Source organism: Cyanistes caeruleus, chromosome 22 (genome assembly GCF_971803275.1).
Source record: "Cyanistes caeruleus chromosome 22, bCyaCae1.hap1.1, whole genome shotgun sequence".
Taxonomy (NCBI): Eukaryota; Metazoa; Chordata; class Aves; order Passeriformes; family Paridae; genus Cyanistes; species Cyanistes caeruleus.
The window spans coordinates 4,726,123-4,742,933 of NC_141722.1; the positions used below are offsets into that span (position 1 = coordinate 4,726,123).

Here is a 16,811-nt window from a genome sequence, read left to right on the forward strand (position 1 = left end):
CAAAATAATCAATTGCCTCAACAGGACCCTAGATAAGGGGTTGGACCTGATCTGTTGACAGGGGTTGGGAATTTTTCTAACCCTGATTTCCAGGTTACATTCCACCCGCTGATGTTAGATCGGTGCCAAAAGACTGGCTTTGCAGCTCTGACGAAAATAATTGAGCTGTCTGCTCCAAAGCAAAAGTTTACTACTGTCAGGAAAATTAATCCACGAACACCAGAGGTTTATGTCCAAAAAGGAGACAGAGGAGTCCTTTTTCTTTATTCAAATAAAGGGAGAGGCCATGGGGCATTCCCCTGGGGTCTCTCAAATTTTTGGAGGGCGCAGCCTCCTTTTTATCCTAATTCCCGGCCGCTTGTCCCTTCTCTCTTTCCCCATAGGCTGAGGTACTTGAGAGGTACAGGCTTCCCGGAACGCCTGATACCTGCCATACCTCCTCCCAATGCATAATCCCTTCTTAATTCTTAACTTTTGTGGAATTCATGATACTCTTTCAGTGCCTCTTTGATCTTTTAGTGGAATCCATCCCATTCTTTCTGTTGTCTCTCGCTGATAGCTGCATCTTATTAGCAGACCCACAGCTTGTTTGTAAAGACAAACCCGTCATTCCTCTCAATCCCTCCTCTTTTAATTTTTGTTAATAATTGTCTTTACAAACTTTAGTTATCATTGACTTAATTTTTTGTTCTTGGGTCTTTTTTGGCTTTGCAATTATTTGCAGTGGCATTACTTTCTGCCCTTTTGTAGCTATCTCTGGATCAGTAGGCACGGCTACTATCTGCATTCCTTTGATTACATGTTGAATGAGTTGTATTAAGCAAGGGATCATGCATGGTAAAAAGATTAGAGTTGCTACAACACATAAGAGGAAAAAAAGCATTTGTTTGACTTATAGGCCACCAGGTAACCATGAAAACATGTCTCATTTTCATCCTTTCCATGTTTGGACTGGTACATGGGCTAACTTTCTTATTCCTTTTGTTATTTGTTTTACCACTTTTCCATTGTCATTTATTTACAAACAGCAGTTTGAGTCATTAAATTTTCTACACACCCCCCCTTTTTCTGCTAATAAATAGTCTAATACTATTCGATGTTGAAATACTGCATTTCTCATCTGAGTAGACTGGTCAGCAAGAAGGTCAAGAGCTGTAGCTGTCTGGTTGGGTATTATTTCAAAGACAGCTTGCAACCTAATTATCTGATTTAAATTATAAATGGGTTCTCTGGCACCTGATATTAATTCATTTGGGTTCCAGGTAGCTGGTCCATAGTGTTGTATGATTCGTTCAGGTGGTCATTCATCTTTTTCTCACTTTTGGGTGCTCTTTCTAACCAGGGATGTATCAATGGACCGCTTCTCTCTAATTAGATCATCATATACTTTTATTCTTAACTGATTTCCTTGAACTTGTGGTAGCAGAAAGAACAATGGTCTAATATACCCCACATAACATATTCCTGACCAGTTTGGGGGTAGCCTGCAGTAAGCATTTTGGCCACAAATTCAGTAGTTCCTCTTTAGAGCCCAGGTCCCATTAGCGAAGGGACCTTTCCAATTTTCATCATCAACTGGTGGGTCAAAATACAGCTTGCTTTCAGGGCCTAGGGGTCCACCCACAATAGTTGCCTCGCCATAAGAATCACAGTATTTACATTTCCAAGCTCTTACATGAGGTTTCTACTTGCAATCACATCCCAGATCTGTTTTATTAGATCTGGACCAGAACTTACTGAAAAGGGTTCGAGCTCCACTCCGGTGCTGCCACTCCCACTGATAGTCTCGGACAACATGTGTCTGACTTGTGGAATTATCCCAGGGGCAGCTTAAAAATAAAGGGTCAAAAAACTTATCCTTCCCCACTGCTTTACAGCCTTCAAAATCTTTTTGGTAATTATGGAAGGAACACTTTACCCAGCTACCATTAGTGAGCTTAACATGCGTTTGATTCCATCTGCCTCGATATCTGGAACAGTCATAAGGAGGGCAGTTGGGGGTCCAACAATCTAAACCTAAAGTCTAGTCACAAACGCTCTTTCCCACATATGTGCTTCCTGTTCTGTTTAAGCAATAAATGCCTCCTTCAGAAGAATGAAGCTGCCATGGACTTCTTTCTTTGTCTCAAAATGTAGTTCCATTATTGACTTCATTCAGGGTGCTAACCCACCATTTAGGCTCGACTGGGCTGGCCACCCATGGCCAGTTTTCAGATCCCCCTGGCCCTCCACAGACTCAACAGTTTCTAAGGTTAAAGGTCTTTGCTACTTGTTCTCTTAAAGTAAAAAAAACTTATTTTCCCACTTTAGACTCCAACTTAACTGAAAATATAAAGGTAAAATTATTAAGAGAAACATTCTAATAGTGTTATAATCTAATTTCTAATTTTCAATTTCACGTTCTCTTCTACACCACCTGTGGCAAGTGAAAGCACAGAAACAGCTTAGCATAAAGAAAGTAATGACAGCATGGATTGGCTCCCAGTGTCTGGAGATTTGAGAGTAGGGATGCCCATGCAGACTATTTCAGCAGGCAGTCTGTGGGTGGGCACTCAGGGCTTCCCCCGATGTCGACGCACCAGCTACTGCTTCAGTCCACTCCTGCGGAGTGTCAGTCGCGGCTTCCCATCCTTCTCCTCCAGCTGAGATGTCCAAACCTCTGGGGCCTCAGAGACCTTGACTCATGTTCAGCTCTCTTGACAGCTGTTTCTGTGGTCAGCAACACCTGGAAAGGTCCACGCCACTTAGCCACCAGTGGTGCTTCTTTCCACTCTTTAACTAGGACTCAGTCTCTTGGTTTTCACTTGTCCAAAGGCAGGGTCTGTGCCAGCAGAGTTTCCTGTTGAATAAATTTCACAAGAGACAGTATCCAGGCCACAAATTGTTCTAAATATACATCACTTAACTCTACTCCTGACTCAGGCCGAGAATAACAAGGATAAGGAATTCTAAACTTCAGTTCAAAGGGAGATAGTTGAATATTTCTCTTCGGTCTGGCCCTTACTCTTGCTAAAGCTAGTGTCAAGAGCCACACCCATGGCATGTCAGTTTCTATCACCAGCTTTAGAAGATGCTTCTTTATTTTTCCATTCATTTTTTTTTTCAACTCGACCTGATCTTGTTTTTAAAAAAAAATACTTTAATAATTGACCCTGTAGTTACGGAAACACCTGGGAACACTTCTGGCTACTCATAACAGACATACTATTACCAAAAAATCTCTTCACCCGGGGCATCTCAGTAAAATCTACTTGGTATCTCTGGAAGGGACATACGGCCCAAGGCCTCCCGCCCCTGGCCAGTTTCTTTGTAACTTTGTTATTTGTCTTAGCACAAATCAAACAACCATCAACAGCTCGTTTTGCCAGAACAAAAAGACCCACAGCAGCATACATTTTGAGGAAGGCTTCTGCTACCCCTCGGGAGCCCCAATGACTCCCTTCGTAGAGCTGTTTTAGCAGTTGGGAGGCTGAAGCTTTTGGCATCCACTGCTCACCATCTCTTGTAAACTAATTACCTCCTCTTTCTTCTGCCCCACTCTTTTTAACTATGTCAAGTTCTGGTGGAAAAGACAGCTTCTCTGGCAAGGGGGCAGTTACTGGGAGCAAGGGAAGTAACTTAGAGATTTCTGGCAACAATGCAGCTTTCAGAGCTTCTTCATCAGCCAGTCTATTTCTTACTGCCTCTTCCGAGCACCCTGCCTGGTGTCCCTTGATGTTCTTAAAAACGAGATTCACTTAATAAATTATAAAAAGAATTTAATATAAACAAAAGACAATTAGGAGACAAAAGAAATAAAGCAAAGGGTTAAAACGGCCGGGTGCCCTGGTGGGTTACCAGGAACACACCTGGTATCTCAGGAGTGTCCTTTTTATCCCATCTTTGCTGTGAGAGGTTAATGCATATTCAAGCATGTCCCCTCCCTGGTTCCACCTTCTTGGATCATGTTATTTCCTGCTGGTCAGCATTATTTTGGAGTTTGGTTTCTTTTTTGCTGCAGATGGTCACTTGTTGATAACAGCCTGGGCCCCTCATCCTTCCCCTGAGGGCAGCTGGTCTTCATATCTTCCGCTGATAACAATTTGGGCTCTATTGTTCTCCTGATAACAACTTGGGCCCCACTGTCCTTGCCCTCTGGAGTTTCCTTGCCTTGTACCTAGGAAATTCTTTTAAACTTAAGACTTGTTAGCATAGCTAAAAAGTATTTAATATATAATATTCATCTGCGAAAGCCAATATCCCAATACAAATTTATAACAAACCCCTCCTCTTCTTTTTTTATAAATCATTTGGCTTGAGCAATAATTCTTGTATTCGTTCATTTTTTTATTTTTTTTTTTTTTGTGCCATTCCAGATATAGCCAATTTTGAGTCTGTAGGCATTACTACTATTTGCATGCCTTGCACTACTTTGGTGATTAGCCAAATTAAACAGGGGATTAAACAAGGAAGAAATATTAAACCAGCTGTAGCACTGCTACAAGGAGAAGAAACTTAGCTTCTTCTACTACTCTATCCCCAATATATTATCCCACCAGTTAGTGGTCATTACTGATTTTCATTTTTGGACTGGCACATGGGCCATTTTTCTGATTTCTTTGGCGATATCTAGAACGGCATTTTTATTGTCATTGAAAACAACAATTTTATGTATTCATTTTCTCACAGAACACCCCTTCTTTTATCCAATAAATAGTCTAAAGCCAGCTTATTTTGATATATTGCTGCTGTGGCTTTCATCACTGACTGGCTATTAATTCCATTGCTCCAGCTGTTTCACTGGTTATGATTTCTACAACAACTTGGAGTTTCATAATGCAAAAATTGGGGTTCGATATCTCCAACTTCCATCTTGTGCCCAAGAATGTTTCTAATATGTGTTCAGGGGCTATTTCTCATCTCCCCATTTTTGAGGTACTCAAACTATTCCCTTTTATTTCTTTTTAGGACCTCAAAAACCAACACCCCCAACTAATTTCTGTCTTGTCCTGACAAAAAGAAAAAATCCTAGCTGAATCATTCTCAGAGTACAATTCCCCTTCCATTGCAAAGGGAGCTTTGGGTATGCCCTTTTCTCACATATCCCAAAATAAGACATCTGGTGCTTTCTAATAGTCATTTTTTTGTTGATTTATATTTCCTCAAAATTTGGCTATTTCCAGAGTAAGGATTTTTCCCTGTACTATTACACTGGAAGAATCTGGTTCTATTACTATGTACACAATTTTTTCTTTTACTTTCCTTGGGGTCTAATACCGAGTTGGTTTCTCTGGAACTTACTATGTACAAGTTTTATTACCAGCTTTATACTTTTTACCAGGAGTATTTCTCACTTCATGAAGAAGTTTTCTCCATTTAATTGCTGTTTGAGCTTTGCTTACATGTCCTGACGTGAGGTTAATACAGGTCTAGGTTACTGTGTTGGCTTTATCTTTTCACTTACCATTTGCTCTCTTACCAAATCTTGGTTATTTCTCCTGGCAACAACTGTGAAGCAAATCCATCTTTTTCTCCTTTTTGGGCAGTTGTTTTCTAATCTGTTACTACTTGTTCTTAGATTTTCTGTAGTCTAATATTTTCCCTTTATGCATACAGGTACTTGATTTGGATGGGTTATAGCAGTGATTATTGATACTGGTGTGGGTAATAAGAAAGAAACCCCGGTGTCATTCCATGTAAAGCTTTTGATAGCATTTGTAACATGGCTTTACTGGTGTCCCAAAAGGGAAAAGGATAAGTGACAGAAGAAGGAATAATAGGGGTCCAGTATGGCTTACACCCCCACCAATCCTGCCTATGAGGTTGCAGCTCACAGCAGGTGTTTATATTCTTCTCGGTGGCGAGTTGTAGTGGTCAATCTGGTCTTGCCCCCTTATTTCCTTGTCACTTCCTCTTTTGTAATTTCCAAGCAAATTTCTTTTGACACCTTTTAACAACAGTTTCCCACCGTTCCTCAGGTACTTCCCACTCAACACGCACTAGTAATTTCCCATCTGTAAAAAAAAATTATCATTTAAGTTATTCTTAATAGATTTGACACCTCACACTTCCTGCAATGAGAGGCTTAACTTTGTGGACCACAATACCTATTATTCTCTAATTTAAACACTTATATTTAATCCAGATAACATGTCCCGTATTGGGATGATTTAGACAAGGTATATGGTGTGGCACTGATGGAAGTTGTGGTTCTCCCCCCTCCTTTATACAAATCACAGGCAAAAGTAAAAATATACGAGGATTTCTCAACCAAAACAGCCCCAGTCCTCCTGTTTGGAGTGGGAGTTTTCCTCCCCAAGGTGGATATCAAAGTGTCCCAGAACTTATCCAGGCAGGACTTGAAACTACTGATACAGGCTTGGTCTTACTTCCCAGTTAGGCGTGATTCTTAGCTCATTCCTTGGATCAGTTCATTGCCGCCGGTCTCTGCTCAAGAGTACATTTGGTATCACTCAGTTTGGGTATTACAGTCCAGTCCTCAGCTCTTTTGATCTTATTGGTGTGAATCCAACTTCACTCTTTGGTCCAGATTGCAGCTTCTCTGCCTTAATTATCAGTAGTACCTGAAAACAATTTCTTAATAACACAGGGAGAATGAAAACATCACATCAAAATTTTCCATCAGCGAAATTTAACAGTTAACATAGGAGCCAATCTCTTTCTGCACGTTCAGATTAGTTAAACAAGAAAGGCTAGGTTAGTTTTGAGTTCAGATAAATTACATTCATTACCTTTTTTACCTTTTGGTTACTATTTACTTGTTTAGCTTCACAAACTTCTTTTATCGGTTTCTTAGAACAAACCCCTTCCTTTTAACAACAAGAGTAAAAGAAAGAGAAGAAAAAAATAAGAGAGAAAAAAAAATCCTATTTCAAGAAATTTAAACTCCTTGATGAGGTTTTCAGAACCTAACGAGCAAGATTACTTTTGCTTTGGTCTCATCATCCACCGGTCTGTTTCTCGGCTTTTGTTCCGTTCCTTTCCCATTCACAGCAGTTTTTCAGGCTATCTCTCTCCCGCACCCCTGCTGCCGCAGCTCTGGGCCGAGCAGGCTGTTTCAGCCGCTCACTCTGCAGGGGCCCACTTGCGTCCTTGCCAGTCACTTGCGTGCTGACCCTGGGGCAAAGCCCGTGTCTCCTCTTTCTCTGCTGTGCCGTCCCTTCACAGACAGGACTGGCATTTTCAAACACACTCAGCTCCCGCCACTGCCGAGGGGCAGAGCCCGCAGTCCACAGTGCTCTGGTCTAGGGCTCCTCTGCTGGGCCAGCTTGCTCTTCAGCAGCAAACTTCACCCAGCACTACTGCCAGGCCAGAGAGCACTCCCAGCACCCCGCACCCCTCGAGACCCCGGCACAGACATGGCGGGTCCCGCTCCAGCAGCGCCACTCACGAACCGCGCTCTGCACCCTTCACATCGGGTGGGAGAGGACCGGGAGCCGCCACACCAGGCCCTGCTGTTCGCCACTCACAGGGACCGGGTCCTGCTGCAGCCGCTTTACATAAAAGCAATAAAACAACACCTAAACCTAGCAACTCCTAACCCAGCGCTCCAGATGCTCCTAACATCCCCTATTTAGGGCACAATTGTCATCTCTAATCGCGCTTGAAAGTTTTTCTCCCCACAAGCCAGTGCTCACTCTTCGGAGCCGACAAGACACTTCTCGCTTTCTTTCTAAAAATCTTTACAACTTTAATGAAAAGAGACGCAAACCTCTCTCTTTCTCTTTGCCATTATTATCTCGCCACTCTTTACACCACATCCCTCCAGAATCTCCACTACACAAATTACTTTGCTTCAGAATAACAACAAATTCTAACACCTCCTTTTGGGGACCCTCCCCAAAGTCATCAAAGGCACTAGACACAGAGACCAGTCAGCTAGCTAGCTCCTTTTACCAACTAAAACAAACTTGCAATTTCTATTTCTTCTGCCTTGAACAGATCTTCAGTCAAGCTAGAAATGAAGACACAGACATCATTCTTCTCTAAGTTTTCTTCTACAGGTACAAAGGAGTCTATCCTCACACAGCTGCTTAATGTGAATAATCTCTAGTGTAACTTTTCTCATGACAAGATATGATCAGGTCTTTTATTCTTACAGGCATTTAGATACATTGACAAGTTTCTGACAATACCTTTATGTTTCAACAGTACTTGCAGCTTATATACTATAACAATCTATAGCAAGAACCAGTCTTACAATTGTTTTTGAACTCTTCTTTCACAAAATAAGACTCATCTCTAAATTAACACATGTACTTATTAAAATAGACCAAGTTTAGAGTCTCCACAATCCTCTTCTTAATTCGAAACACCAACAATCTTAATTTTAATCTTTTAACTGGGTCCACTTCTGCTTTTGTAATAAGCACAGCTGCAAAACAACACAAGCACTCCTAGAGACATGTTGCACTCTCTTGGCAAATTCAAAAGAACAAGAAATCATGGCAGTTCTGAGCCTGATCTTCAGCTAAACACACCATCACAATAACTCCTTAGCAATCACCAGAGAGATGATCAGCATTTCATATCATGAAAAGAGACAAAATAATTTTCGGCAGCAGTAAAAAGATTTACAACAATCCACAGGATTTTTCTTTTAGGCTGGCACCAGGTTCTGCTGTTAAGAATCATGGGCTGTGCCCATCAGCACGGGACACAAACAACATTAGGGTTAACAGCTCTAACACTTATTGACAACCTGATAAGTTTTCACCTCAAGAAGTGACTACTATGCAAATTACTGTAACTTGCCTTTAAAATTATAATCAACCACAAAATTCTACGATATTCACTCAAGTAAAGAAATTAGAAGGCATACTAAGAAATGGGTTTGTTTCTCTACAAAATAAATATTGCAGTCACTCAAGAAAAAAACAGAGCTCACTTCTTTTCCATTTTCTCCCAGGATGCATACTCTTCCCGAAATCTTAAATTTTAAGCACCGACACAACTTATTGCTGCAGAAGACCACAGCACCATCATACACGGAATTCTCTCAGAACCCGGTAAAACAAAGGCTTGCAACTTGCAGCTCCCTTGGTTTGGAGCTGATACCATACGCCAGTACTGCTCCATATCTCGCTCACACATCTGGCTAAGAAAAAGCTCTCTGAGACAGTTTGACACCAGTCCTTAGTCCCGGAATCACAGAACTTAATGTGCGGGGTCTCATAAGACCCCGGCATAGAAAACCTGGGTCCCAGAGGGACTCACCCAGCTCTCTCACCATTGGGCCTGTTCCCGGCCTGTTTCACAGCTTCAGGAGGTTCCAGGAGTCACTGAGAGCTCCTCCGATCCCCCTGTGCCTGGAGCAGGGAACCCGAACCAGCATCTGTGGTTCAATCCAGCCTGCCCACAGCTGCCTAAACACAGCTCTGGGGCTTGAGAGCTCCAAATAAGTTTAAACAATCCAGGGGCACCAAGACTTAGAAGGCCCCTGCCCTCACTTTACTCAAAAGGGATGAACTGAACTCATCCCCTCAGGGCACCCTCCGTGCCCTGATCTTATCAGGGTCTGGCCGGACTCACCGCCGGCCGGAGCTCCAGGAGTTCCCTTGCACTCCTGAGGCTGACCCGCCCCTCCGTCCCAATAGCTCGGCAGGGAGTAGCCCTGGGAGCACCATCTCCCAGGAAAACCTTTCACCGCCGCTACAGTGGGGCAAAGAAAACTTCTAAAAAAAAAAAAAAAAACCAAAAAACCAAAAAAAACCCAAACAACTTCAAACGCTGAATCACATACCAGCTCACCAAAGCGACCCCTCCCCCGCAAGCAGCTTTTGTTGCCCAGGGGGGAGGAAAGACACGGAGGGACCATCACCACTAAAGATAACCTTGGCTTTGCTCTGAGACCAGAGCTGCTATCCCGCCGAGAACAGATTTGATACAACACTCCCGCGGCTCCTGGGCTACAAGCCCCAGTTCTGGTTTGCCCCCCCCATGGGCTCCAAGACAGGAGCTCGCAGGGAGGAAGCGAATCCCTCCATGTGTCCCCACCATGATCCAGTCCCTGTGGAAGCACTGACCCGTGTTCACTGTTACTCCAGCACAGCATCGAAAACCTTTCCTCTTTAACAGCACAATTCCAAAAAAAAACCCCACAAACTTCAATGCAACAATCACACCTATTTACGCATTCTCACATCTGTTCATTCAACTCCAGCCAGTCACAGCAAGACAATAAGGTGCTCTTTACTTCCCTTGTTAATATCCGCCCATGGGCGCTGTAATATGTCAAATATCCCAAGTTTCTTGGATTATTCCTCAATTTGGCAGTTTTAAATCCAAATTTCTTGGATTTAATCCTCAACTTGACAAAGTTTTAGAGAATCCACATTTTACTCTGTTTTCCCAGTGGATTGTGCCAGGAAAACCTTGGGCTCCCTTTCCCGAGGGGCTCACCCCTCCCCTGAGACCCAGTCCCAGTAACCCCGGGGGTATCTTGCAACCCCCGCTTCCCGCTCCCCCAAAGATTACTTACAATCCGTCTTCTTCTTTGGGTCTTCGTGCACAAGAATTATGGAGCAAAAATACCGCGGTTTTATGGAGCCTTTTTTCCCCTTTCCTTTGCTTTATTCCTCTCCTTCTTGTCCTCGGGTTTTTGACCTGCAGCCGCTTGGTCCACGCTGGGAGAAACAGAATGGGATCTGCTGAACTCAGCAAAGGCGCGCCTGTTTCCCCGTTCTGGATCTCCGGTGGTCCTAGAGGTGAGGTGCTTATCCCGGACGAGCCCCCAGAAATTCTTAAAAACGAGATTCACTTAATAAATTATAAAAAGAATTTAATATAAACAAAAGACAATTAGGAGACAAAAGAAATAAAGCAAAGGGTTAAAACGGCCGGGTGCCCTGGTGGGTTACCAGGAACACACCTGGTATCTCAGGAGTGTCCTTTTTATCCCATCTTTGCTGTGAGAGGTTAATGCATATTCAAGCATGTCCCCTCCCTGGTTCCACCTTCTTGGATCATGTTATTTCCTGCTGGTCAGCATTATTTTGGAGTTTGGTTTCTTTTTTGCTGCAGATGGTCACTTGTTGATAACATCCTGGGCCCCTCATCCTTCCCCTGAGGGCAGCTGGTCTTCATATCTTCCGCTGATAACAATTTGGGCTCTATTGTTCTCCTGATAACAACTTGGGCCCCACTGTCCTTGCCCTCTGGAGTTTCCTTGCCTTGTACCTAGGAAATTCTTTTAAACTTAAGACTTGTTAGCATAGCTAAAAAGTATTTAATATATAATATTCATCTGCGAAAGCCAATATCCCAATACAAATTTATAACAATGTGTATTATTGCTACCTCTTTTTTTTTTTTGGTAAATTCACCACCTCCAATAGGCGGGAGATTAAGTTCTCATGAGCCAACGTTTTTCCTCTGCAGGTTAATAAACCTCTCTCTTCCCACAGTTTCCCAAATGCGTGTATCACACCATATGCATATTTAGAATCAGTAAAAATATTTACTGTCTTGTCTTGGTATAACTCACAAGCTCTCACGAGGGCATACAGCTCGGCCGTCTGAGCTGACCAGGTGGCTGGTAACCTCCCCCCTTCCTTTAATTGCTTTCCGCTCACGACAGAGTATCTTGTAAATCGTCTTCTTTCTATCACTTTTGAAGACCCATCAATAAACACGTTTTCCCCCTCAGGCCATGGGATGTCTCTCAGATCATTCTTTGCCCTAGTTTGTAGATCTATTACTTGAATACAATCATGGAATTTTCCTTGGCTCCCTTCTTCAGGGCCATTCAAACAGGAGGCTGGGTTAAAACTTTCCTTGCTTTTAAATTCTAAATTTTCTTGTTCTAATAGACAAGATTCATATCTTAGCAACTGAGAGCTGGTCATCCACTTAGAGGCTCTCTCAGTTAACAACGCTTTTATCTGGTGTGAAACTTTAACAATCAGATAACCCCCCTTGTCAGCTTTCGGGCCTCAGCCACCATCAGAGCTGTGGCTGCCCAGTTCTGCAGACAATGGGGCCAGATTCTGGCCACTGGGTCTAACATTTTAGAAAAATAGGCAACAGGTCTCTGTGTTCTCCCATGCTCCTGAACTAAAATTTCTTTTGCGTGATTTTGTATAAACATGATTTAGTTCAGCAGCAAGTTATGCCACTGCTTCAAGCCAATTACGTTACATTTCTTTATTTATTCTTTTTTTTCTTTTTAGTAATTAACCACTCCTTATCTTAATTTTTGCATTAAGTCCATCTTAGGCATAGGGAGATGACTAACAAATTAACTTCCATTAAGGAAACTCTAATATTTATAACATTTTATAACTTTTAACATTTAAAACTTTTATTAAGGAAAGAAACAAAATACTTTCCTTTAAAGTTTTCTCATAATTTCCACAGAGGAAGTGCATCACAAATACTCAGGCCTTCTATAGGACACTATTTTTACAAGGTTGCAGTTACAGAATTTGCTTTAAGGCTACAACAAACCACAGACTGGTGGGAGTGTTCCCCACAAGGTATGACTTGCAGCATTGGCTTCATAACTGAAACTTGTCAATTCTGGCTTTTTACAACAAAACATACAAAAAGCAGAGGGGTGTAGTCTCCTCCAAACTGGAGCCATTCTGCACAAAACTTCATGTAGACAAATTAATTAAATCTCCAAATTAATTTACTACAATTTTTACAATTCTTTCAAAGAAAGATGGTTAAACTACTGTAATAAATTAATCTATGAGTAAAAATTCGTAAAAGGTATAATTAAAATATATATGTGGTTGCGATGTCATAAAAAATATAACATGTAATGGGAATAAGTCCTTCTCCGGATCTGGTCATGATTCTCCTCCGAGAGGCAACAGATTGCAGCCAAGCACCCAGATAACAATCACAAGCAGGCACATCAGCCCTGAAAGAATAGACAGGACATGGGCCATCGAACAAACAAAGGAACGGGCCCGGACGAGATATCGCCGAACCTGAGCACCTCCGCCCTGCCCGCCTGTGCTGGAGAAATGGAGAAACTAGACAAAGGAAGAGGAGCCAGCCGAGATAGCCATCGGCTCCAGGATGGGTCCCACCACTCCACCCTAATAGCCCGGACCAAAATGACATCAAAAAGACATCCTGGACCTCTTTACATATGAGGAGCCTCTGCCCAGCGTCTATTGACCCTATTCTCCGGTGCCAGGAAATCTATTCTTCGAACAATCAAGAACCTCTTAGCAAAGGGTGCCTGCTTGGAATTTGGCCTCGGGACACAAACTTCCTATAAAAACCCAGGCCAAAGGACTCTCAGGCGTGGATTTGGGAGCACCTATACCTTGCGTATAGACCCTGTCCACCCAGCGCTGCGCTGCTTATTTTATTGTGGTTTTTTCTCGTTGTTTGAATTTATTATTGTTTGATAATAAATTTTCTCTTTTATATAACCCGAAATTGCCTTTGCATTTATGACACTTCTGAGCCCACAGAAGAAACTACAATTCTCACAACTCCTTTGAACGATTAAAAAATTCTTTAGACAATTTTCCCCCTCAGGGATAAAAATTAAGGTGAATCGAGAGGTCTTTGTTTTTACTAAGACACACACTTCTCCTCAATCCAGACCCACTTTAAAAGTTGACAACGGCTCTAGGTTGGTGGATATAATGAGAGCTTTTGACACTCTTAACAATCCATTTCTCTTATCTTCTGGACTTTCTTGGCAGTCCAGCTGTTTTTGGCTTTTTTTTTTTTTGCAGACATTGCCGTTTTCAGTGTTGTACGCCCTGCAGACAGCACACTGATCTTTTCTCAACCGCTGTTTGGGTTGGGTCTCCCCTGCTGGGGAGAGAAATCTTCTGCCACTTCCTTGTGGCCGATCCCGTCCCCTCTGTCCCGGGGGACCCCTTGGACTTTGCGGTTTTTCTTTCTCTGGCCTGAAAAAGGCTATCACCTTCGCCTTTCCTCCTTGTGCTCACTCTATTTACTACACACTGAATACCAGAGCCAGTCTCTGTCCTGCCACATTGTCCAAACAGCTCCTCCCCGCTCCAGTGCTCCCGGCGGGCACGGCCGGCAGCACCACAGGCGGCCAGGGCGTCCTGCAGCCTCAAAGGGCCGGCAGCTGCTGCTGCCCCTGCCCGGGGCTGGTGGGGTCAGGCACTGCCCAGTGCTGAGTCCCAGCAGCCTCACAGGCCCCCAGCCCGTGCTCCTGGTCCTGCACCTTCACTCCTGGTCTCTGCTTCAACCATATCTCTCTACATTCTCCATTAACCAATTCTGTTCCAGCACACTAACACAATCCATCCATCTCCTGCTGCCAAAGACTCTTTCTTGACTTCCTTTATTGCGCCCCCCCCCCCCCCCACCTCGGGCGTGGATTCTCGAGATCCCTTATAGTTCCAGGCATTGATATGATATGCTGCTCCCTTCCCCCTACACCACTGTTGTTCTCAGGTGGAGCTGTAGGGACAGCATTTCCCTGATCCCTTTGCCCTGGAAGGTGAGGATACCGGGACTTGCAGCTGGCCTTAGGTCAGCTGGTACCACCGGAGGACAAGACGGGGGAAGGTGTGGAAAAACATTTTAATCTTCACTGTTTTCTTCTTCCCCACCCCCCGTTTTTCCTCTTCTCCTTTTTTTTTTTTTTTTTCTGAACACATAGATTTCTTTTGTTGTTTGTTTAAACCATATCAATCCACATTCCCTTTTAATCCATTTTTTTCCCAATTCTCCTCTAGATACCTTCACAGAACTCAACACAAATGAATTCTGTTTTCTAAGGTGGCCATACAAGTCCATTTGGCATCTTATACTCTGGCCATACATAATAACAATATTTTACCATCATCTCCATAGTTACCTCTGTGTGAATGCATAATCTGTCCCAAGATCTCAGCATTCTCCCTAAGGGACTCTCCAGTGCTATCATGGGATCATCATCCCTTTTGCCGAGACCCCTTCCCAGCTGTACCCTTGCAACCCTCCATGGGTGCTCTGTTTAGCCTGTGCTACCCTCCATGGGTGCCCTCCCAGGCTTGCCTGTGCTACCCTCCCTGGGTGCCCTCCCAGGCTTGCCTGTGCTACCCTCCCTGGGTGCCCTCCCAGGCTTGCCTGTGCTACCCTCCCTGGGTGCCCTCCCAAGCTTGCCTGTGCTACCCTCCCTGGATGCCCTCCCAGGTTTGCCTGTGCTACCCTCCCTGGGTGCCCTCCCAGGCTTGCCTGTGCAATCCTCCCTGGGTGCCCTCCCAGGCTTGCTCCCCAAAGATCCCATTTTACTCACCGGTGAGATTTTCAGTGGTCCTTTCCTGTGGACTCTTCACTGACCCCCCTGGTCCGCCTCTCGTCTGTCTCCTGGACAGTCTCGGGAACCCAATCGATCGCCCGCTGCCGGCCGCCACCAAGAGGAGCTGATCACCGAAACTGGGTGAGGCACGCCTTCAGCTCCACTCACTGCCCGCTGCCCCGGACGGTGGAAATATCCCGGACGAGCCCCCAAAAATATGTCAGGAAAATTAATCCACGAACACCAGAGGTTTATGTCCAAAAAGGAGACAGAGGAGTCCTTTTTCTTTATTCAAATAAAGGGAGAGGCCATGGGGCATTCCCCTGGGGTCTCTCAAATTTTTGGAGGGCGCAGCCTCCTTTTTATTTTAATTCCCGGCCGCTTGTCCCTTCTCTCTTTCCCCATAGGCTGAGGTACTTGAGAGGCACAGGCTTCCCGGAACGCCTGATACCTGGGGTACCTTCCCCCCGCCCCACGCATAATCCCTTCTTAATTCTTAACTTTTGTGGAATTCATGGTGCTCTTTCAGTGCCTCTTTGATCTTTTAGTGGAATCCATCCCATTCTTTCTGTTGTCTCTCGCTGATAGCTGCATCTTATCAGCAGACCCACAGCTTGTTTGTAAAGACAAACTCGTCATTCCTCTCACTACCATAGTCCAAGAGGCTAAGGAGTCATATATGCAGTTTGTTGAGAAACTCTGCATCTTTGGAGAAGCAGATGGATGACCTGGAATTGAGGCAGCTACTGCTTACACAGTTGGCAAGAAGCAATGTCAATGCTGACTGTAGGAGGGTAATAGAGGCCCTCCCAGGTGATCCATTTATAGCACAGATGGCTCAGGCTTGTGCAAGCATAGGCACCTCAGACTGCAAGACAGCTGCCTTGGTTACTGCCTTACCAGCATCCTCAAAATGGCCAAAAGGTAAGCAGCAGAAGCAGGAGACAGCACAAGCCACCAAGAAGCAGGGGAAACAGAAGGAGAAAGGGAAAGCTCTCTCCTTTCTGTATGCTCGGTGTGGAAAGCCAAACCACATTGCAGAGGTTTGCATGGCAAAATATGATGCCAAGGGCCAGCCTATGCCAGATCAGGGAAATGCAAAGCTGAGCGCATCAGGGTAACGCGCCCAGACATAAGCTTTTCCCCAGGTCCTGAAGCTGATGCAGGCTTACTCAGCCAGCTTGTGACCAGCACCTCTGGCTCAGCTGGACTTGATGTCTGTACAGCAGCAACGGTAGTCCTGAACTCTTGCAAAATGCATGGAGTTCCTTTGGATGCCTATGGACTCCTGGGGGAGGGTAAAAGTGCTTTCCTAATGAGAAGATCAAGTGCCATTCTCCAGGGTATCGTTGTGCATCTGGGGCTTATTGAAGCTGATTATTCGGGACAGATTTGTGCTATGGTTTCCACGCCTACCCCTCCCCTCACCATCCCCAAGAAAACACACATTGCTCAATTTGTGCCTTTCAAGTCCTCAGTTTCTAGGGCTGCGAGCTGATGTTGAGGAGAAGGTTCCTTTGGATCAACTAGACCACCTCAGGTGTACTGGACTGCAACCCTGACTGACAAAAGGCCTGAGATA

General features: G+C 44.2%; 1 long non-coding RNA gene across 1 annotated transcript in view; it reads right to left on the reverse strand.

Annotated features, from left to right (window-relative positions):
- LOC147649550 (uncharacterized) overlaps window positions 1-16,201 on the reverse strand; it is a 21,264-nt gene extending 5,063 nt beyond the window's left edge. The window contains exons 1-2 of the long non-coding RNA XR_015278690.1: window positions 15,878-16,201; window positions 1-190 (exon numbers count right to left, since the gene is read on the reverse strand). The exon at window positions 1-190 is cut by the window's left edge and continues 1,439 nt beyond it. This is a non-coding gene — a long non-coding RNA (uncharacterized LOC147649550). The remainder of the gene's footprint in view (window positions 191-15,877) is intronic.
- Window positions 16,202-16,811: the final 610 nt, after the last annotated feature.